Here is a 24,416-nt window from a genome sequence, read left to right on the forward strand (position 1 = left end):
AGAGGGCCCAGAGACATATGAAAAGATGCTCAGCATCACTAGCCATCAGAGAGATGCAAATTAAAACCACAATGAGGTATCATCTCATACCAGTCAGAGTGGCCAACATAAACAAATCCACAAACAAATGTTGGAAAGGATGCGGAGAAAAGGGAACCCTAGTGCACTATTGGTGGGAATGCAGACTGGTGAGGCCACTGTGGAAAACAATATGGAATTTCCTCAGAAAACTAAAAATGGAACTGCCCTTTGAACCAGCAATTCCGCTGCTGGGATTATACCCTAAGAACCCTGAAACACCAATCCAAAAGAACCTGTGCACCCCAATGTTCATAGCAGCACAATTTACAATAGCCAAGTACTGGAAGCAACCTAAGTGCCCATCAGCAAAGGAGTGGATCCAAAAACCATGGTATATTTACACAATGGAATTCTACGCAGCAGAGAGAAAGAAGGAGCTTATACCCTTTGCAACAGCATGGATGAAACTGGAGAGCATTATGCTAAGTGAAATAAGCCAGGCGGTGAGAGACAAATACCATATGATCTCACCTTTAACTGGAACATAATCAATAGAAGAAAAAAGCAAACAAAATATAACCAGAGTCATTGAAGTTAAGAACAATCTAACAATAGCCAGGGCGGGGACAGTGGGAAGAGGGGATTACAGGAACTACTATAAAGGACACATGGACAAAACCAAGGGGGAGGGTGGAGGTGGGGGAGGGAGGTGGGTTCAGCTGGGGTGGGGTGGAGGGATGGGGAGAAAAGGTATACAACTGTAATTGAATAACAATAAAAATTAAAAAAAAAAAAACAAACCATTTACCCTTCCTTAGCTTCTAATGTAGCCAGGCTGACTACGCTGCGCTCGGATTTCAGCCTTGGCCTTCCCCAAGCCCCAAATAACATTGGTAGTTAATAATACTCGTGGCTCATTCTGACCAAGTCCGCATACATATTTCTTTCACCTCTCTGCATCATAAATGCATCCTACGCTAACCTTATTGTCATTATTTCCTGCTGTCAATCTCATATCGGAATAGGCGACGCTGCTCTACTTTGTCATGGTGAAAAGTTTACCCTGCAAATTTTCAGCTCCTTAGGTCTTCCATGAATGGCGGGGCTTATCTCCTGTGTGCTTCTAGGCATCTCCAGGGCTCTGCATTTAACTTCGTACTTCTGAAAGCATCTGTACAGAGATAATACTAATGTTATTGCAACAGACAGGCAGGGCCTCATTTCTTTCTGCTTTGACTGAAAATGCCTGTTCGTAGTGAAAATGTGCAGACATTGGCGTTTTTTGTGTGAGGCCTGGATGGGTGTGGGTCCAGCCATTGGCAGCAGGAAGAAATAACATACAACTGCCAGGTGGTTTCATTTTTTTAAAAAAATACCAGTCAAAACTGACTGGTGAACCACAACCTTTAAAATTATTTTCCCAAAGGACCCTCTACTCTGAAGCTGGGAAAAACTCCTGAATCCACTCCCAGTTCTGAGACAGCGTTGCTTGGAAGAGTGGGTGATTTACATCACTTTTCTCCCAAAATAGCTACTTACCCAGACACGGTGAGGGTTTTAAATTCTGGGTACAACTGCTTATCATACTAAAATTCTTGGAGACCTCATTTAGAATTCATAGTATGAAGGTAGAAAGTTGTAGACACGTGATGGGATTTAGAGTTAGGTTCCAGTCTTTACTGTTAATTGTTTATTTGTAATGCACCCCTAAGCCTCAGTTGACGCCTCTGGGTAATGGGGAGAATAAACCTGCTCTGACTAGGTTGTAGACACAGGGCTGTCTAATGAGCTCGAGATAAATATGCATGCGAGTGAACTCTATAAACGATCCAGTGCTTTGGAATTTAAGTTATTGTTCTAATACTAAAACAGAAGTTCCTGAAAAAATAACCACTTAAAGGGAACCTATTAATGGTCCTGGTGACATTTGCAGCCTGGGCTTTCTTAGGTCATCCAAGTTGAAAGGTTTATTTTGTTGGTTTGTTTGTTGGCTTAATTCTCCTTATGGTTTCTCACTTTTATCCCCAAACAACTGAACTCTGAGCAGAGTTGTCTCACGATGACAAGCAATAAGGATTAGGGAAAAAATGGTGTGAGACAATAGTAAGTATTGTAACTTTTAACCACACACACTGGCAACAAGAATTTCAGTAGAAAATGATGAGCCGTCGCCATCCCATTAGCTTGAGTAACAGCCCTGGCTCTGCTGAGACAATGCTGACTCCTTACTTGACGTTTCCACCCAGGGTTTCCGAGAGGCTCTAAGTGATCCTGGGTCTGCCTAATGACCATGCCACCGTCCCATAGCCTCCTACTTACTGTTGGAGCTGTGGACTCTCAGCTCTTTGAGATCAGTGACGTCTTCTCTCCAGGGGACTCTGCGGGCCAGTGACCAGCTCAGTTTCCCAAGCAGGGAGGGTGGAAGCAGCTGAGAGAGCGAGGCTGGCCCACCTCGTCTCTGAAAGGCCCGTGCAGTAAGCCACTGCTGGCGGAGGCACAGAGGGAGTCCAACCCCACATCTGACACTGACGGGCCTCAGCCTGCCCAAATCCCTGTGTACGGCTTTTTCCTAAGACACGACCAAAGAACAGATGGAATGTCACCTGCCTGAACAATGCTGTTCTCAAGGTGAGGTTTCCCTAATAGCCTCTACATCGCAGACTATGGAACGGCTGCTTTCAGAAACGTTGTAAAAGCGGAGAGGGAGCAAGCACCCCGCAGAGGTCTAAGGATCAATATATAGAGCGCTAAAACACTGTTGAAGCTTTGTTTCAAGGCCGTTATTCCATCTCAGACAGATGAAGTTCACATTTTAACCGAAGGTTGTTATAACCACTAAGTGAAACTACAAATCTATAATCTTTAACTACTTTCATTATTAGGTAATAATGACTATGGACATATAAATATTGATTACGACTTTTAAAATAACCATGATATTGAGTAGCCATCAACACGAAACAATGAGGTTATCACACAAAAGAAACTGGGCTCTGAGCATACATGAGAATTCAGGTACAAACACATAGTAAGAAATGCTGTTCCAGAACAGTATCTCTTCAACTGCTCCCTCCCCATTCATATCATGCAGCCTACGTACGGGCTACGAAACCTAGAAGTAACTTAAGGAAAATGTGTAGCATGCAAATCATAAGAATCAAAGTCAAAATATATAGGTTCCATTCCAACTTTCACAATTTGTCCGGCACATATGACACAGGATAAGTCACACGCACTCTCTTAGAAGCAGCCTCCTGGTCTACACCTTGACCCTTCTCGGTTGTTGTGGGTTGAAGACTGCTGAGTGACAGAGGGTGTAAATTTTTTAAACTCTCGAGTTCCCATTCTGTTTGTAAAACATCCCTTGTGGGAATGGATTACATCAGGAAATTGGTGTGTTATTTTGGTTAGTTTATTCTTTCTGAAGGCCGTACTCTTCATCAGTACTTTTATTTTGATGATTATTATTGAAGCATACATCATTGTGATAAAATTCCTCACTGCCATGGTTTGGGCATTCTTTTCAGGTATACGTTATCACCAAACTTTCCTGCACACCTTATGAGAGTAACTTCAGGCATGCTTTCATTTGGACGACAGGCTGTGGCACTAGCAATAAAAAAGCAGAGTCTTGAAACACTGGCACGCAGCGCTGGGCTGCCTCCCTGCGCACACAATCAGGTGTTGGGAGCCCAGGGAACTTGGGCCGGGGTGAGCAGCTTCCACGGCAACTCGCTAAGCCCTGCGAGGAGTCTGGAGCAACCAGCAATCTCATGTGAAATTCTTTTCATCTTCCCTCCACGCTCCTGTGAAAACCAGGAGCATTTCTGAGAGGCACGGAGATTCTCAGCTGTTGCAACAAGGCAGTTCTCTTGTATTCGAGCTCATGAAAGGAAGGTCGTGTTCATGGAATCACACACACAAGGGCACAGGGAGGCGGCGAGCTGACAGCCCGAAATACACATGCACCCCCTCCCTTGGAAGCTGGCTTTTCACTATCTTGCACAAAGTTAATGGAAACCAAGGAACTACCATTCCAGATTCGTCACTCCCTTTAATCCTTAATAAACCAATAAAAATGGGCAGCCTGTATTGGGAGCAATTCTAGCAAGCAGGGCTCCAGGAAACAAGGCTCCCTGCAGACTCTCCCTTGATCTTAAAGCTGAACTTGAAACATTTATATGCACGGAGCACCTGGCCAGGAGATGTGAGAAGGCCTTTTTTTTCCCCCCCCACCTTGGCTCTATTTCTTTCTTTAATAATAAATTCTCAGTTTTCTTTTTTCCCTTCCTGGAAACTGATTCCATTCTAAGTAATGTTTTTGTTCTTTCTTAATAGTTTAAGAAAAGCAAGACAAACTTGAAGACCCCCCACTAACACCCATCAGGTTTCCCACCAGCAGACCCGTATCATCTTTCCTTTAGGAAAGATGAGGCAGAAGTCAGGGCAGGCTCATTCCAATCAGGTGGAGGACTTCTTTTGTTTCGATTCACAGGTTAACCTGTCTTGGAATTTGGTGGCTGCACAACTCTCCCTCTCTCGCACACCTTGCTGGGTGAAGAAGTGAGGCGCTGGGTAAGCCATTCTGACTACTGCAGCTTAAAGACGCAGGTGTCCGAATTAGGGCCGGAGGTTTCAAAAAGGAAGGAAAGCTGCAGGCTGTCCTAAAATGGGAAGGCCGTCTGCGCCACACCCTCGCCAGGACACGATGCGGCTGGTGGTGGGAGCACGCACGCAGCCTGCCACACAGCCTTCCTCCTAAATCAGGGCGAACCCAGGGCACAGACCTGGCAGCCTCGTATTTTGAACTACAGGTATTTCGAGAAAGAAATGAGAGTTTGAAAGAATCCTCTCCCCTCTGTTTCTTTCCGTTCTTCCTTTCCTACTTCATCTACCAAACAGATTTGAGGAGACTTCCTGAAAGACACACAATGCAAAAGGATACAATAAATAGTTGAAATTGGAGAAAGGGGAAAATAGGTGGAATAACAAATGCCGAAGAAAATGCTCCCAAATGTAGAAATACCAATGGCTGCTGGAAGGTGACACTTTGGCTCTATGGGTGCTGTGACCCTGGCCAGTGCCCGTCACTGCCACCCCATTCAGCCCATGCCCCAGCCTCGCCCTCCTCTGGGTGCATCCTCCATGCCTGAGTGACTCCTCTGAAGAGTAACTCAGATCGGGTCTCATTCCTGCTCCCAGCACCCAGCACGTCAATCGCTACCTGCTACATCTGGACCAAAGTCAGAATTCTTCCTCGTAGCATGGAGGGCCTTCATGACCTGTCCCCTCACTGCTCTCTGGCCACCCCACTGCCACCCCAGCACTCCTCCCCCTACCCTCTGGCCACACCAAGCCTCAGCCCACAATTTGGATATGCCCTTCCCTGCACGGCCTTGGGAGAGAGGCTCTTCTGCTTCTCCATGATGAACTTAAACTCCCTCCAGTTCGGATTCATGGGCAGTTCAGATGCTCCCAAACCACGCTCGCCCCCCCCTCCTCATGGTGTCTGTCACACCTTCTGTTTACTGAACAGCTTGCTCGCGCTGCCTGGTAACTCTCTCTGAGAGTAGCAACTGGGTCTAGCTCTCTCTGTATTTTATTCCCTGCATCTAGCAGAGTGCCTGACATGTTATTGCTTAACCATATGTTATTGTCTGTTGCATGAATAAACAGCAACAATAACAGCTGACATCTGCTAAACATGTACCGTGGGCCACAAAAGAGGCCCGGTATTTTACCTTCATTATCTCTGTGGGAGACAATCTATTTCTCACACTAAAGCCATGAGGTAAGTCATTATCATCTTCATTTTACAGACGAGGAAACGGAGGCTTTCAGTGACTGAGTGTGAGCGCTCAGCTACTAACCCAGGCCTCACCGATTCTCAAGTTTGAGCTCTAACCACTACCCTACGCTGCCTTTCTAATGACAAATAATGCTTCCTAACAGTCTGAACAAAAAAAAGTGGACAATATTCAGTGACCAGATTCATAGCAACTGGAGGAAAAAAATGCATTGACTATTGGGGAGAAGCATGGCTTTTCCTGAATTCTGAACTTTAAAAAGTTCTTCCTCTACGTCAAAGCATTCCCCAGCGCCCTGCTTGCAAGCAGCAGTCTGGGAACCAATCCCTGCCGTGAGCAAACAGCAGATTTCACAGAGCTTCTCCCGGGAAGGTCCCTAGTACAAGCCAGTGGCCCCACACAGAAACATAATTCACCAAAGTCCGTTCTCCACCAGGGAAAACACAGTTCTTGAACCACAGGGTTATTTAATTTGCCAAAATCAAAGCCAGCAAATGTTTCTGTTGTCATTCAAAGTCACTTTCCCCTTGAGAAGAGCGAGGAGGAGGAAAGTTGGTGGGCACGAAAGGCAAGGACCTAGAAAGGTGACGGCAGGTGCACAAGGACCTGCCTTTGCCAGCATGCTCTCGCCAAGGGAGCTCTCAGAGGGCACCGTGATCTGGGCCCAATTCGTCCTCCATAACCCAGAGATGCCGAGTCCCAGGGTCCCATCTGCTCCAGCATCCCCTAGGCTGTCAGTTGTCGCTTGTCTCCTTGCGGGCGGAGGGGGGGGGGGGGTGCCACTTTCTGTGGTTTTGTTTAGGAGTTAAAACCTGGCTACTCCCTCCTTACTGTCTCTGCCACAGAGGCTAAAGGCCCTTGACCACAGAAAATCACACACACACACACAGGCGCACACACGCAGGCATACGCCTTTAGTGTTGGGTGCAGTGTTTAGCTTGGGGCCCAGTGCCGTCTGCACATCTGCTTTCTGAGTCCCCCTGAAGACTTCTCTCTGAAACAGCTACGCCTTTGCCAATTGTCGCTGGTATCAGCCAGTGCTTCCGGCCTTAGAGACATTTCCCCTCAGAACTCGATAGGGTTCATTTTCTCCACCTCGTTTCCAGCACTGTGAACAGGAATCTTAGCCCTTGTGAATGCAGAACTTTGTCTAAAGAAGAGCAAATTTGTCTTTAACTACAATGCTGTACCATCTCAACAAAAAACCAGCTATAAATGTTAGTCTTTTTCGTGTAAAGCCATGGGCCTCAGCATCTGTTTCTGAAAACACACACTTCTCGTCTTGCAGATGTTTGCAGTTCTCCCCCCACCTACCCTGCTCACACAAAATGACTTCCAGTGAGGTAAACCATACAAAGTCTTTGAACAGGACAGACTCCCTTTCCCCTCGAAGACATGAAGAAAAAATTTACATGCAAAAAAATCTGGAAATTCTAGGATAAAAGAAGAGAGGCTGGAATCTTTAGACTATTCACAACCCGCTGGTGTGCTTTAAAGGGACTTTGTAAGTAAATGAGTCTGACTCTGTCGCCTGGGAGAGAGCAGAGCTGCTTACTGACAGAACATACATTGTATTCTTTCCACTAGTGAGCTACGAAATTTAGAATTTGACAAGAGTTGGTGTGAACTACATGTCTATGTTATGCTTTTCAGTGTCTCATCCTGCACGGTATTCAGTGTCTTTTAAGGCAACAGTTACTAGTTATTTAATACCATCTTATTTTCAGTTAATTGTTCCATCAATAAAGGAAATGGTGAAAAGTTCAAAATGATTCAGAAGAGAAACTTGAACTGGTTGAGAAATAAGTCCAAATTTCAGAAGCAAGACGACAGACATAAAACAAAAGGAATGTGGTGTATTTATCTTGCCAAAGAAAAGGGACGTTCTATTATTTTTCTAGTCAGGAAGAAAAGCAACCACCTTAAATCTATGAAGGGAAATGCAGGTGAGACTTCTATAGAAAACGACTGTGTATTTTGTGAGAGGGCAGAATATGCCCAGTCTGAGGAGGAGTGGAAGACGGGAGCAGCTCACCCTCAGCGAGGTGGAAGGGGGCAGGCACTGAAATGAAGGCGCACCTCAAAGAAGTATGGAATGGCCACTGATTCCTGGGGATCGCTTCCTTCCAGCCCCGGGATCAGCACCTCGCCTACCACTTACTCAACAGCCCTTGTGTAGCGGAGGGCGGCCTAGCACTCAAAAAGAGCAAGCATCTCTCTCCTGATTCCTGCTCATCTGCGTATAGAGACCCGGAGGAACCTCTGGTGCAATATTAATGCCAAGTGCTCTCGCTTAAGTGGCACAGCCTATGTTCCATTACAGGCAGGTAAGGAGAAGCAACCAGGTTAAAAAAAAAAAATTGCCTATGCACATCCCAAACTTTTCGATAGCCTGTCAAAATAAGGGACAGTGGAAGCACACAACATAACAAAATGCAAACACCAAACATAGTCCTTTTGAGAAAACTTCTCGGCGTTCCCTGCGTGGCTCAATCACGCTGCTCATTAAACAAGTCATTTTAATACTCACTGTCAGGCCATTCCTCTAGGTGCCAGGATTCCCTTTTGAAGCCTGAAGGTAGTCTGCGGGACGGGCTCGCAGAAGGGTAAACATGTGGAGACCAGGACAGGTCTTCTGGTGTTTAAGACCTGCCATCTTCTAAATTTAGAGCCCCCCACCCTCTTTTTTTTTTTTTAATTTGGTTTAAAATATTTCAAAATTTTTATTTTAATTTTTTAGTTTGCACAGGCACAGGGTGCTGTGAAACCCACCTCAAGTGTCTTTTAAAAATTAAAACAGGGTTGATTTGTAGTGTCAGTGGTTCCTGCTGATCAAAATCACTGACAATTCTTCAGGAGGGAAGAGGTGCAGTTTGCCTCTCTCACTAGAGAGCGCCGCTTCATTTTTCTGTTTTGATCTAAATCTGAATGTTTCCTGCAGATGATTTTTGTGCATTTTTAAAGGAGAGAAACATGGAATGAAATGCTCAGAAAATAAATGTTTATTTGGACACACAGATTCCCAAGCCCGGGCCAGACAAACCACCGGCGCACCAGGTCCCTCTGCTGGCCCAGCTCAGCCGCAGCTCCTCCCACAACCACAGCTCAGAGACTGCAGCCTCGGAATTGAACCTTCCAAAACAGAACGTTCTGTTGGCTCCATTCCTACCGCTGAGGCTCATCACTGGAATGCAGGGAGTGGTGAGTGTGGACACCAGTTAGAGTGAGAAAAACAAGCAGCCGCCCCAAACGAGGACTGCTCTCCATTGTGCTTCTGACTCTCAAGCAAATGCATATTTCAATTCATGTTCCATTTTTCTGTAACTGTCTTAAAAAAATTAGAAGTGGCTTTTATGAACTATAAACACTATAGTAGTCTTCTTGTCTTTAAGTTCAAGCATTTCTTAAAGAACCAGAGAAACAAATGAAGACAGGAATTTAACAAAGCAGTAAGTTTCCCAGAATCTTGCCTTCTAGCAACAAACAGTCACAGAAGTGTAGCTTTCGGAGCAGCTGATTTGATTCTTTTAAACTGGAGAAGAGTGTGATGACATTCTAGGGCTTTTTTCCCCTATGAAAACCAAATGGTTCCACAATGTTTAAAAAGTAGCCGTAGCTTACTTTTAAACACATTCAGGAAAGCACCCTTCTCTTTCTGTTGTCACTGTGAGAGCCTTTATGGAAGCCCATGGACTGACGCCAGAAAAGGATGGTGGTATTTTCTAATGCTGATTGCCATGATATTTTTAACTACAAAAAAGAGGAGACAATATTAGATAGAGAAAAAACTCATAGGGTCAGTTGACTTAAATGCATCAAGGCAAATTATATTTGAACAGTGATTAGCTGGTCTAAGTCAAAAAGTAAATAAGGATCCTGAGTAAATAATGACAGAAATAGAGACAGAGACACGGAGATAATAGAGGAGAGGGGAAGAGAAGGGAGGAGAGGGGAAGAGAAATGACTTTGAAAACTAATTTTTCATATAGCTGATGGGACCCTCAAATTTTTCAAAAGTGATAATTAATGACTTTTAAAGATATATGTCCTAATATTTAATAGAATAAACAGAGAAACATCATTCTGGAATATCTGAAATCATTTCTGTAGAAATCGCCCACTCCCCAGTTGGAGAATCTCCCATTATAAGAAATGTACAGAATGGGGACATTGTTAGCTTTCTAATCATGTCAATGTCACCCTGCCTCCAGCTCTGATAACCTTTGTTCTAGACACATAGGGTGAATAAACATTTCAATTATTAAAACTATGATTTTTACAGTGATTTCAAATTCAATGTAATTGAGATGCTTAAGTACTTTCACTTAAGCCTTTTTCTCTAAAAAGAAGTGCATGTGGCAATTTTATATTAAATTGAGCTAAAATTCCTTTTGCTTTGGGGATTCTGTTGCTGGAGAAATTAAGTCCACTAGGTCTGCTTCCAAACATCACTGACCATCAGAAGCATGTGGAGGTGATTTTAAAAATCCAGACAACCCATACTCCACTTCACATGTACTGAATCTGAATCCCTCAGGAAAAGTCCCTGGAATCTTTCATATATTTGTTTATTGTTACGCTACCATGTTTGGAAGCCACTGCTCCAGGATGTTGCAAAGTCAAGAGAGATGTGAGTGATCGGAATAAAAGACCACCAGCGTCCAGGCGGCTCCCTGCAGCTACAAAGACCAGAGGAACTGAGGCTGCACTATGGCCTATCAGCATCTGCACAAATGCCTGTTCTCTAAAGATGCATAGGGCAACGCTGTTTAGTGTGCTCTCTGCGTAAGTAAATTGCAAACTAATGACTTAATGTGCTTCCACCTTATTCCTGTTATACAGAGTGGTACATTTAAATTACTAGTCTTTGCTTTTTTATTTTTGATTTGGTTGTTGGACAAATAAATCCATCCTGTTTATTGTAGTCAAAGCTGTAACATGAAAGAACAATGTTGCCATCTAGTGGTGAATGGGAGACATTTAAGAATCAGGCTGTCAAGTGAAATGCCATATTGGAGAAAATGAACCCTAAAGAAAGAGGGTAAACTAATTTCAATAAAAAGACATATTATTGAAAGAATTTCTCTCAACTATGGATTACTATGAACAGACCCTCTGAACCCAACCAAGTGCCGGCTTCTAGTCCTGGAATCACAAGTAGTGATTGGCTGAGAGCAGAGACGTGTTTCACTTGGCTTTTTAAAAAATAACATTGTAAATTCACTGTTTTGTATTTGTGTAGGCTCGCAAGTAAATTTTACTACCGGAGTCTCTTCAGTCATCAGTGACACCATCCTACACGACCAGGATAGGCCCACTGGGTTCCTCCTACTCATTGCTCAGGCTGCCTGAACCCAAAAGCCCTTTAAGAGGAAGATTCTACAGCTCTTCGGCATCTCTGACTTCTTTGGAGAGAAGGGACATCACGCGGCTTCTGGAGGTACTTCCTCTAGAAGCCATCTCAGACTGAGCCCTTCTGAGCTCGAAGCCTTGAGTTGTGTGAAGAAGCTGGCCTCCCAGAATATTTGGATAAGGGAGACTTTCACGTGTGAACACTGACATGTGTGAACACTTATCCACAGAAGTTAGCTCACATATAATCAGAAAGGAAGGAAAAGGCATCAAGCAAAGAAAAGGCATATTATTAGGCAATTTCAGTTGTTCTAATTTTAAACATTTGGTTTGGTCTAAGTGATCTCAATTAGGTCATGGCATTTCTTATGTTTAATGCTGCTGTAACTTAATTTTATTTCTGAGTTTACAAGACCAGCTTTGGGGGCAGCCAGATATGAGAGTATGTGTTTAAAAGGTGGAGGGCGTAACACTGTCTCTCCAAGAGCTGGGAGACCCTCTGTCTCATTCCCATGGCCCAGGGAAGGGCAGAGGGGCCGGTGGGGTGGAGCTCAGTGAGGAGTGTCTTAGAGGGGTATCTGGGCACACTGAGGGTCACCTGTTCTTTTCATCTCACGGGACACACTTCCATCTTTACCGGAACAAAAGGCACTCTTACTCAAGACCTTCTTCTTTTTGATTGGTATAGGCATCTGGATTTGTTACCCAGCCCCTTGAAAATGAAAAGGTGCCTGACCCCCAGGGGTCAGGTAAGGGCCCACACAGAGGGCCTGCCCCAGGGGAACACAGGCGGAGAGCCCAGAGCAAAGTGGTCGAGAACACCAGGTTCATGGCCGCCTCTGGGTGGCATTGAAGACTCTTGCTGCTGGGGCCTTACCTACTGGGTTTATTAATTACATGTAAAAATATTAAGAGAGACTTACCGTCTGTCAGAAATCAGTCTTTGCCTTTTAGATAAATGAACTCATTTAAATCTCAAAACACCTAGGAGGTAGGGTCTCTTATTATCCCCACTTTACAGATGAGGAAGTTAAGGCACAGCAGGCTTACATGGCTTGCCCAAGGCTGCAGGGCTAACAATCGTAGGCATGTAACTTGGTTTCTGGCAGTGTCTCCAGAATCCACGCTTCTAACTATTGTTCAAAACTGCCTTATTGTGTGGAACTCCAGCCCCATCCACAGAAGTAGAATTCAATAAAAACACAAGTAAAATTCCAGGGAACACAATAAGTTTCCCTGCATTAATTTAAAAGCTTTGGGGACCTGGAGTCTCTCAGAATGCTAGTCCTCATCACACAGAACTGCAGAGGTAGATGGCACAAGACACTGGACCACCTCCACACCAGGAGTCACAGCCAGAAAATGATGTACAGGGTCTGGCAGAAGTAAGGCCTGTGTGAGTGTGATTGGGAAGGTAGTAATATGGGTGTAATAATTTATACTCATAATTTGAGCATTTCCCCTAAAATCGTATATGATGTGCTTGAGTATGATATTGTTATTGTTATGTTACAGAATTACATGCTTATGATTTTGTAATAAAAGAGTTTGTAATAAAAAAGGGGGCGCTATTTGTGCCCAACCCTGTGGATGATCAAAAACCATTCTATTCCAAATATCAGAAACTATATTTTAAAATGTCTTTCTTCTATCCATTCATTGTACTTTTTTTTTTTTTTGTCACTCTTGAAATCATGACATTGAAGCAGAAGGAAAAACAAGCTTCTTTGGGCTTTTGGTAGTTTAGCCATTAAATATATAGATACATATAAGTTTGTTCTAGAAATGCTTATTGAGCACCTACTGCGTGCAAGGCGTTTGCTTGATGCTGCTGCGAACGGAAAGCTAAATGACAAGTCACTGCAATCAACTCACAGCCAGCAGGGGAGATATTTAAAAAGGTGTAAAATGACCGTGATCGTACAATGACAGAAGAGACTCTTCCTAAATGAGAGGCACGGAGCCAGGAGGCCCGTGAAACCTATAATTCTCTGCAGCCCAGCACGAGCCCCCCCCCCCCCCCCCCCCCCCCCCCCCCCCCCCGCTTGACCACTCGGATGAACAGCACCGTCGGAACACATCGTTCAGACCCTCAAGCACACTAGATCTTCGTCTGAAATTCACTACGCAACCGCAGAATGGGAGAGAGGTCGAAAGGAAGCAGCCAGAGGATGGAGCTGTGTGCAGAAGCCGAGGCCAAGATGAAGCACCCAAGAAGAGCAGCTACAATGGGCCTGTTAGCTCTCCCTTCCAGCCACGGCTCTGACAGCACTCCGGTGAGGGCTTCACGGCGTCTTCAGGAGGTTTGCCGATACTCCTCCTAACTTCATTCTCATCAACAGTGTCTTATAAAAATTGGCTAGTGTCCCTTCGTTCTTCACCCACTCATGAAGACATGACTGCACGCTTCTCCTCTCTGGAGCTGCCAGTCACGACTGTTAGTTACCCAGCCCGCCTCCATCCTAACTGTGCCTCCATCTGGCCCCTGTCCCAGGCATTTTCCCAGCACTAAGGGTCTCTGTCACTTTGTCACTGCTCTTTGCTTCTATGCCAGCAAGAGTCCCATACAGATTACTCGGGTTGAGTTAGGTTAAAGGACTCTGGCGACTTCACAGAACACACTCTCCTAACGCTAGAAATAAAGGCAGAATCTGTGGTGCCCCAAGGAAAACGGTGCGCGCCAGCACAGGGAGTCTGAGAGACTTCCAGGCAAAAGGCTGCAGAGTCCTTCTGATCTGCAAAAAGTGTTGCTTGGTCTCCAGATTAAACCACTAAGATTTGTGCTTTGAATCTTGATTTCCCACAACCTCCAAGCAGGAGTTCCTGGTAGAGACTTCAATGCCCCTGGCCCATGAACCAGGCCAGGCTGACTGGTTACATCTGGTAAAAGCTGTCAACAAACACTGTCGCCCCGAGTTTCTCCAGGGGAGTTTCAGACTGTAAATGTGCGTTCATAAATCATTAGTTTGTTGGTTAGTTAGCCTGGTGACCTGAACTGGCCAAGACTCAAAGCCCGACACCCAGCCCTCTGTGGAAATAAGCAGAGAGCTGCTCAGTTCAGCTGTAAAATAATCCTGCAATGCAGGAGCTCAAACAAAAGAACCTGACTGTGGTTACCTTAGGCACAGGGGAATTGCCTGGGAGGGCTCGCCCAAGGACAGTGAGGGAGTTGCCCCTGGAGAACAGGCATTTAACACGACAGCTGTGGACAAGGAAACAGGCAGCCGACAGAGGTCCAACCGAGTTTCCAGGCCCTTTGCTCCTCTATTCCAAATTCAGATGGATGGGGAAGGGGCCAAGCTTGACTTGGGTGCTCGCCCCTGTGTAGGAAAGTGTGAGACCCTGACAACCGCTGCACTAGACTGAGTAAGAGGTAATTTCTGAAAAGAAAATTGACTTATCAGATCAGCAAAATGCATTCTGCCGCTCATTACAGCTCATAACCCATCTTTGTACACGAGAGGCGGGAAGCAATTCCAGAAAAATACTGTATGTCTAAGACAAGGGCATAAACTCAGTCCTTCTGCATTTTGTCCTCCTGGGCTCCCCTCCCTCCGGCACTCCGTCCATCGGCCGGCAGCACCGCACAGCTATTGCCATTTGGAAAATGTTATCTACTAGCTGACGTAAAAAAGGGAACAAAATAGCTGGTGGCTTTTATAGTAGGTTTTTCTTACTATAAAACTTAAATGTATGTTCATTATAAAAAATTTTGAAAATGAAGAAAATTATAATGAGAACAGTTAAAATCACTCGTAATCTCACCACAGAGAGGTAGATTCCTATCAACGTTTTGTTATATTTACTTCCAGGTTTTAAGTTGTTAGTTTTGTCTATGCATTTGTAGAGTAAGAGAAACATTAATCTATACCTGTATTATTACATCATTTGGACCATGTAGTCTATTCAGTGTTCAGGGGGACTTTGGCCTTTTTTAAGAAACTTTGTTTTGTCTAGTCATTATATTTTACTCAAATTTATAGTTTTTTCCCATATATATTTTAAGAAATCTGTATTTTAATGGCTTTTAAAGAACCATGTAGAGTAACTGTTACATAGTTTAAAAAATACAGGGAGAAGTCAACTCCATGAGCTCACGCAGCCTGGAAGAGGGTGCCCGGGAGGGGAGTGACTGGAAATCAGCCCTGGAGCTTGCTTGCTGGGCAGAGGCAAAGAGGGCATGAGCCAGCAGAAGTCAAATGATTTAGCAACAGGCAGAAACAACCCCCCCCAGAGTCCAAGAACTGCCCAGCCAGTCCCTTCTGAGAAAGAAAACACTGTTAATAACGGAACTCGAGGTTCTGGCATCAATTTAACTCGTATCTTAGTCCTCTCCCACCTCTGGCCTCAGTCTTCCCCCCCGCGCCTCCCCCGAGAAGTGCTATATTTTCCGGTGTCTCAAACCCTTCCCAGACCCATTAAGAACTTATTTATAACTGTGGGAGCTCAGCTGGGGCCACTGTGACGGGCAGACGGACTGTTGAGGTGTCTCCTGAGGGGGAACTGGTGCGGGAGCTTCGAGCTCTGACCATGTCATGAGAAGCAGTGATTCATCCAGAAATGGAGAACAGCGTGAAAACTGCGGAACACAGACAGGCATTTGGGGGGGGGGTTGTTTTGTTTTGTTTTGTTTTGTTTTGTTCTGGCTACAGTGAAATAATAATGGGAATATTTTTTACTTTCTGTAATTTTCTACCCGCCTTAGTTTGCTCTGCAGTCTGATTCCTGACCCATTGATGTTAGAGGTAGATAAGTGACCAGATGTCTTCTTATAAAGCTTAATGAGATGAAATTATGAAGTTGGCTTGGGAGTGACTTTTTTAAATTGTCACTTATAAATAATAGTGAATAAACAAGTATTATCTGATCATATAAAAAGGGGGGAAGTTTTCAAAATATTCAAACTTGACTTGCCTAAAAGTTTTATTTAAGAATTGATATTAGGTTTTCCTACAAAAATTTCACGGTCTCTTAATTTTCCACAGGAAATCACCGAGCTCTTTTTGGTTGTTAACAAGGTGGATGCCGAGCCCCCAAATCAATTAGACTTGATATTGTAAACCCAGCAACTGTGACATGAGGCAACTCTGACTCCCCCCAAAGCAGCACTATAAATGTAAAACGTGTAGATTCTGGGGGTGAACTCCTGGTAGGTAACAGCATAGACGGGTCACTAATCTATTCACACTGTAATCACATTCATGGGTGGAGAAAATACAGATTTCCGCTTCCCCTGTAATTGAGTTTATACTTCTCATACACACCCACCTTCTAGATAATGAAAGAAAGGTACCTTAAGCAACTTAGCTGGCACGATATTCTAAAACATCCCTTCAGCAAATGCTACATCTCTTTAGGCCAAGTTCAGTCTCTCCTATGTCACCCTGGTTGGATCATCTCTGGTTTTATCAGCAGGGAGTGCAGTTTCCATGACCCTGTGGTGGCAGAGGAAATAGGTGGTCCACAGAACCAGCTGGCGTCCTCTGGCCCCCACCTACTCCTTAGGCACAGCGACTTGTTCCATGTGGATTTAAACATTGGGCTGTAACCAGGGCATCTCTGAGCTTCCCGTGGCATCTGCTATTGAAAGGCTGCAGTTTTTCCAGGCTTCGTGGTCGGGATTCTGTGGAGCTCCCTCACTCCTGATCTGGGCTTCAGTGTGCCCACCAGTGCTGCGGGCCCACTGGAGTCTGCCTCATCTTCCCTCTGCCTGTGGCCGGGCTGTCCCCTCTGCTGTGGGTCACATCCACCTCCCCTGTGTCCCACTGTGGTGCCCTGGCCTAGTCACTGGCTCCCCTTGGAGGCCTGTGGGGCTGAGTGCCTTCCATACCACAGAAGAGCTAAAGGGACTGCTAAATTGAATGTATGCTCCAACTTCCACTTCTTGAAATCCTAACTCCCAAGGTGATGGTGTTAGGGCGCAGGGCCTTTGGGAGATCATTAGGTCATGAGGGTGGAGCCCTCGTGAGTGGGTTAGTGCCCTTATGCTTTACAGGGGCCCCCGCCTGACTGTTGGGCCACCAGTGGGTACAGAAGTGGGTTCTCACCCACCACAGAACCTGCCAGGGCCAGTATCTTTGACTTCCCAGCCTCCAGAACAGGCAGAAACAAATATAAGTCATTTTTAAGCCACTCAGTTCACAGCATTTTTGTTATAGCAACCTGGACAGGCTAAGGCAGGGACCTGGCAAAGATAAGCTGGCCCTCCTGCTCCACCTGCTGTCCCCTTGGATGCTCACTGCAGCGCTCCCAGGCTGGCAAAGGATCCCTGGGCTTGAACGGGATCCTCTCCCCTCAGCATCTAGTCTCTAAGAGGAAACGCGGAAACATACAGCCTCTCCCATTTCCCCTCCTTCTTACAATCTCCCGATGGGGAGGGTTGGGCCAGGATTCCCATTTGAAAACTGCACAAACAGACCAGCCAACCCCACTTCTAGAAGCTTAAAGAAGCTTGGTTATTAAAAATTTCTCAGGCTTGCTTCCCATAGCTTGGCTTGCCAAAGAAATTAAGAAAATCAGCTTTAAGATTCAAGCCTCTCTAGGCAAATGGTTCTTCATGAAGGTAGCACTGCCCGTCAGAGGGCATTTTGGAAAGTTGTGGGGTTCTTTTTGGTTGTTATAAAAACTGGAGAGCTGGAGGCTATTGGCATTCAGTAGCTGGGGCCAAGGATGATGGATGTCCTGTAATGAAGGAGGCAGTCCCAAATGAAGAATCATTCCACCCAAAGTTTATGTCGGTGAAAAAGTTGTTTACAATTTTCTGAGCTTAAAGTCCTAACTCTAGCAAAGCATTTGGGTGGCTTAAATATAAAGCATATATTTAGTTTATTTAAACCAATATAAAATTTTCAGTAATGCAACTACCATACAAGTGAGGGAATATCACTCTTTGCCCTGTTTGAAATGCTAAGAGTTTTTCACCATCTCAAAAAGTCACCGAGAGCAGAGATACTTTTTGCACCGGCATCACCTGGCTGAGTGGGCTGCTCAGGGCAAGGATGGAGGCCCACGCCTCCTTGGATAGGTGTTCCCAAGCATTAGGTTGAAATGCATATTATTTCACCCTAAGTCAATGTCCTCTACTTCCCCTTTATATTTCAATTACAGCACTACTGCACATTGCTAATTAAAGGATGCAGTAAGTAGCTTATATTAGCTCTAATATTTCATTTTAAAACAGTAGAGAGGGAATAAAAAGATTTGTTATATACACAGGGTTGGGGTCAGATTAGTTTAAGAGCTGCTGCTCTGGGCAGCCCCCATTTCTTCCTTTCCATCCTTAGCTCATAGGATGTGCCAGGAGTGAAATGTTCCCCAGCCTTGCTCCCCTTTATTCTCCTCAACCAGTCTGAGAGGGGGGCATTCTCACCCCTCTTCTATAGAGCAGGGGTGTCAAACTCATTTTCACCGGGGGCCTCATCAGCCTCGAGGTTGCCTTCAAAGGGCCGAATGTAATTTTAGGACTGTACAAATGCAACTACTCCTCAACAGTGAAGCGAGAGCTCAGTGCTGCTGCTGGGTAGAAACAAGGTGCCGGGCAGATAAAACAAGGTGGAGGGCTGGATTCTCAGCAACCCAGTAAGTGGGAAAGCCCATATTCAAATTCAAGTCCACTGGCTGCAAGGCCTGCCATCTTGGTCATTCTGCATATTAAACTGATATAAAAATATAATGAGAAAAGGTCCACTTGTGTACATTTTGCTTACCACCATATTTCTATTTACATGTATAACCCATTCATTGAAAATACTTACTGGCAATTAAAAGGACCTGCAACCAAGAACTAGTCTTCTGTTTCAATGAGCCCTCAGTGGACTCCTTTAGGAACTGTGCCACCTAATTGCCCTACTTAGCACATCTCTGCTGCAATAACTCCCTCAATGTTTTACGTGGAAAAAAACACTAATTCTTACAATGTAAGTTAGTAGCTAACAATTTTATAATGTAATGTTTCTCTAGAGTCATCCAAGAAACCCAAAATACTTTAGCCACATTAGTCCTATAAGAAAACTAGTCCTACCCCCTAATTATTACAAAGCACAGTGAGTACATTTCCATCCACGCTGTCACCTGAGATGGGAGGACATTGTAGAACACCTGAGAAGCACTCACGCAGCTCCCGGCAAGGGTTTTTCTCAGAAGTCATCTTGCACCCAGCTCAACAGAGAACCTCGGCGGATAGAAACAAGGACAAGAGCGACGGCCATGTACAGAGTGCCTAGGACAGGCTGTGCACCATCACTTTAGGTACATTATTCCATTAAAACTCAGGACGACCTGTGAGCTAGGTGTCATTACCCTCACTGTGCAGACGAAATGGTACATGCGCCCAGGGGCTACAGTGGCCAGGGGCACCCAGCAACCAGGGGCACAAACTGCGTTGGGAAAGTGGGAGTTTTGAGCTCAGCCACGTTCTATCACCCTGGCTTCCACGCACCTTCACACACGTGTGGGTCGGAGGCCCTGCAGGAGCTCACAGACCTTTCACCCCATCATTATTATTATTATGTCATAAAGGATCTTTTGGGGGGGGGGTTGGATTAAACTTCTAGTTAAGTTTGGCTTAATCTGGGAAGTTTAATTCCTAGGGAGCGTTCCCAGCTCTCTAACAGATTAGAGTGCCGCTGCAGTGATGGGAATGTTTCTTGGGAAATCCAGCAGTGACAGGAAAGCCTGTGGACACGCTATAATTAAATGCAAAATGACATGGCGGGAAATCCCCGGCACTGTTTCCCCCGCCTTCCAGCATCCTCTCTATTTCTGGTGTTGCTGTTAGGTTGGTCCCTCATCCTAGGAAAGTTGTACAACTGCAGAGAAACTTACTTCAAAAACATCCATGACTCCATGTTCTCATCACCTTCGTAATTCGTTCCAGAACAGAACCTCCTGAAATTAAACTGAAGATTAAAAAAAAGTAAATGGAAAAGCAGCAGCCACTGGGTGTCACTGATTTACCACTTGAACATCCCTCTTCCCGCATTTCCACAGCAGGAGAAACCCTGCTTTTTAGTGGGATGTTTTGAAACCCCTCTTAAGTGCTAAAGGTCAATACAGGAGAGTTTAAAATGTGACTCTTGTGACCTCAAGAAGAGCAATAACAATTATTCTTCTGTGCTCTGTTAAGAATTACTCATAACTCTAATATTCCCATTTTAGAGATGGACATGCTGAAGTAGAGCAAGCTGACATCAAGGATGGCAAACAAGTATTGCTAAACTTTATTTTTTTTAATCAGGACTTGAATGTTTTGTTTTACTTTAAGATAGTTCTCTAAAGCCAGGGGATGCAGTACCCATTCCCTTTTCCTTGTCCCCACCTCCTAATTCTATCTACGGGGAGCGGGGGAGTCATTTCAGAACATTTGAGAATTTCAGGGTTTGGATGATGTCCCAAACCCTAAAACACGATGTTAGGGGCTAACACTTATCATATGTCTATTATGAGTCCAGGACATTCACAGCGGTATCCTAATCTCACCACAAAATAGTGTGTAGGGTATCGTTATCCCCAGATGAGACGTGCTGGGGATCGGGGAAGGTACGGAAGGAACTTGTGGGGGATCCCAAAGGAAATAAGATGAAGACGTAAATTTAAGCCCACATTTCTGGCTCCCCAAGCTATGCCCATTCTGTTACACCAGGCTATGTCTCTAAAGAAATGCTTTCTTTATTTGGGATGCATCCCTCTCAAAACAATTTAATGTTGGGTGAAACTTTTGGTTAACTAAGTGACAAACATATTAAATCCAAGACAATAGTGTCTTCAGTGTTATAGAATCATTTCCTGGGTAATTGCATTGGCCAAGGGAATTAATTACAGTCTCGCCCCACAAAGATTAGGAAATGCTCCCCCAAAGTCTTTTGGGGGGCCTTCTGGCCTGGGATTTAGTTTCTCCAGATCTTCTGCTGCCTAAGCAGACGGACTCTAATCTCTTTCCACAGTGGATGCGTTCCTGCTCTCCATCCATCTGGACAAATGCAATCCTTATTTAGACTGAAAAGTGGTGGAGAGCTTTGGGGTTATTTATTTATCTTCAAATAGGTGCGGCAACCACCCAGCAAAGCTGTAAATTGTAAATCTCCTGGTTCTTTCTTGCCAGCATGATGAAGCTCAGAGCCAGAGGCTTTCTCCGGGGAGATAAGATAGTGTGTCTACGTTAGCTCCTGCCAAGCTGCTGCTCTGCAAAGAAGGCAGCTTTCGAGCTGGGGCCTTCTGACTCTTGCCTCCCCGAATCACACCTTGACTGTGGATTTTTCAGTCCTGTGATCCAGAGTCAAACACCACGATTTCTTTGCTTTCTATGTTCTCACTCCCAATTCTTTGGATTCCTCTCAGATCTGGTTGTGGTAATTTTTCAACTGACCCCACATAGTCTGACAAATAATGCCATTATTTTATATTTTAAAACAGAACTAGGTTCTAAAGTACAATTCTTGTTTCCTTTTCCATTCTTCATTTTAAAGACAAGGTAAGACTTTTCTTATCATGCTCAACAAATCTATATATCTGGGGGAGGGAGGGAGTCTCTTGTTTCTTCTTCTCCCTCTAGTTATAGCTTCTTCCCCTGCCCCTTTCAACATAATTTGCTGGATAATAACATCAAAGTACACTTGGAAAACTCAAAGAAAACTCAAGCTTCTCCCTTGATGACCATTTCCAAAACAGAGATGAAATAAATGTAAAATAGATGCAATAGTTGAAAGTTGATCCTCTTTTCTTTATTGAAAATGATATTCCAAATTTTATCTTAAAAACTAGATTATTTATAATAAAAATCCCACAAATAATATGTATCTTTAAGTATGGTCTTCTCTGCTGCCCACACAAACCCTATTGTTGGGTGGCATCCAGGTGTGGGTGATTAGGAAGTGTGGGAAAGGATTTCTACGTACTTGTGACATTGTGCACTACCGCATTGTATAAATGCAGAGAAGCATTCAGCCTCTTTTTGCCCAAAATTTTTCATAGGAGCATCTCTCATCTCGTTCTGCTTTCAGGTCATTGGCCTTGCCTAAGCACCCACCAGCCCCACCATCAACATCACCTAGTCCCTGCTCAGTTAACCTTTTCGGAGCCATGTCCCGACTCCAGGCTTAGGTGCTCTCTGCCATTGGCCACTTCATTCACCCAGCACACGTGTACTGAACAGCCGCTCTATCGCAGGCGCTGATCTCACATTTTTACGTCTGTGTAACACCTCCATCACTGCTTCGCACAGCACAACCACTTCAGGAACTGGTCCAAAGTCCCATAACCAAAAACAGGCAGAGAGGGGATTCAGAGCAAAACGGAAGCTTTGAACCAACCCGAGACACCAGCTCTGAGGTTCGCATTTATGATAGGAAGGTTTTTCCTCCCTCTCCCACCATCTTTCATCTCTGCATCTAATAAGTGTCCCAAAATACAAGTAAATAAAAAAATAGGATAAATTATCTTAAGCTAAGGGATATTCTAAAAGAGAAGTCATTAATGCAGGTGAAATGCTTAAAAAATCTGACATGTAGTCATCTTTGTATTTAAATCGACATGATTTTTTTTTTCCTTTGCCAATGTATTTTAGCCATTGGTCATTGCAAACACCAGAAAATTATCTTACCCAGGAAAACCCATTTTAGAAAAAGGTGTTCATTTGGAGAACACACCTCCCGAAAGCAGGCAACAGGCCTCTCCCCGACCCTTCCCTCGCTGCACTCTCCACCCCTCACACCCCACCCCCCTCGCCTCCAGGATCAGGTGAGGATTAGGACCATAGGGGAAATAACTGAATACTCATTCTGGCGAGGGCTGCCATCGAAATTCACTTTCACAGTCCACATTAACAGTTTAAAAGGTGAAAGTTTTCCAAAGCTGCAGACACAATAAGGCATTGTCTGCAGGGGAAGGATTCTGAACTCTGCCTATAAGACGGGAATTAATGAAAATCAGAGTACGTACTTTAAAGAACACAGAAAAGCTTGGCAGAGGTGAGAAGTCTTCTCTGTCCCCCGTTAAATGTTACTGCCACCATCTCACTTCTGATCATTTGTAGGGAAACATCTCCTGCTCACAAGCACCCTCTGCTCTCAGAGTGGGACAGGTGTCCTCACAGTACTGTAACTGTGATGGTGAAATGAAGACATTCAGCGCACGGGGGTTTCCTATCAGAACATAACCCTGCTCAGCTTCGCCAGCACAGATGCCTCACTGTCTCACCCAGGTGTCAAGCATGAGGCCAGAGCAAGTCAGACAGATGAAGACTGCCACCAGGAGGTCCCTCCACCCAGGTCCCCTCTCCTGGCATCCTTACCACTGCTCAAGAGTTTAACCAGCTCAGCTCATCCACGCCCATCCCACCAGACCTCCCCCACAGCACTGCTTCTGCTCGGGGAGCAGAGAAAGCACAGAGGTTGTTGATCTTCACTGAGGGCTGTAGATCCTTAAAATATCATAACCTAGCAAGACCAAGGCCACATATGGTGTCTCCAACTAGCTTGCCTCCATTCTTCCTGACTCAAACTTGCCCAGCTAGCCAGAAGGGCCTCGACCCCTGTTGACAGAACGAGGTCATTTCCTCTCCATAAAGCAAGAAGCTTCAAGAAATTGGAGGGATGGGGAGAAAATGCAGACAATTGTAACTGAATAAAAATAAAAATTAAAATTAAAAAAAAGAAATTGATTCTGACTTCACTAACTAGGAGAATAGTATAGAGGTGTTTTCAACTAATAAATCTTATAAACATAATGAATGGTAAGAGGAATGTTATACTGCTAGTTCAATTGGCTGCTAAAATATGCTTGGGTAACTGTGCCCAGAACACCAAAGAAATGTGTAAAATAGGTGATTTTATTAAAACGGTCCTCAAACAAACAAGAAAATCTCCTTTGTGAAATGCCTTCAAATATCTGATTGTCTGTTTAAGCACACTATTCAAAACCTCATGACACAGGAGAGAGGCAGGGCACAGGGGCTGAGACCCGCCCCTGGAGGAACTCACTTGAAGGAGTGGGAGCTTGCAGGCAGCCTGTTGTCTAAGGGACAGTGTCTCCCTATTTTGCTTTAAGCTTTTTTCTCCCCTTCTCTAGGACCCTAGTGTAGGTACTTTTGTTTCTGACCTGAATTAGAACAACAAAACACACACACACACACACACACACACACAAATAAAAGGTAAAAAGAAGGTGGAGGGAGAAAGGTACAACCTTCTTCCCTGGGGCAGCTTTGTCTTTATTCTAGTTGGGAGAACAATCTGGGAAGGG

General features: G+C 44.7%; 1 long non-coding RNA gene across 1 annotated transcript in view; it reads right to left on the reverse strand.

Moving 5' to 3' along the window:
- The window catches only part of LOC139441133 (uncharacterized), a 77,454-nt gene extending 57,344 nt beyond the window's left edge, over positions 1-20,110 (reverse strand). The window contains exon 1 of the long non-coding RNA XR_011651552.1: positions 20,004-20,110. This is a non-coding gene — a long non-coding RNA (uncharacterized lncRNA). The remainder of the gene's footprint in view (positions 1-20,003) is intronic.
- Positions 20,111-24,416: the final 4,306 nt, after the last annotated feature.

This window comes from Desmodus rotundus, chromosome 9, assembly GCF_022682495.2.
Source record: "Desmodus rotundus isolate HL8 chromosome 9, HLdesRot8A.1, whole genome shotgun sequence".
Taxonomy (NCBI): Eukaryota; Metazoa; Chordata; class Mammalia; order Chiroptera; family Phyllostomidae; genus Desmodus; species Desmodus rotundus.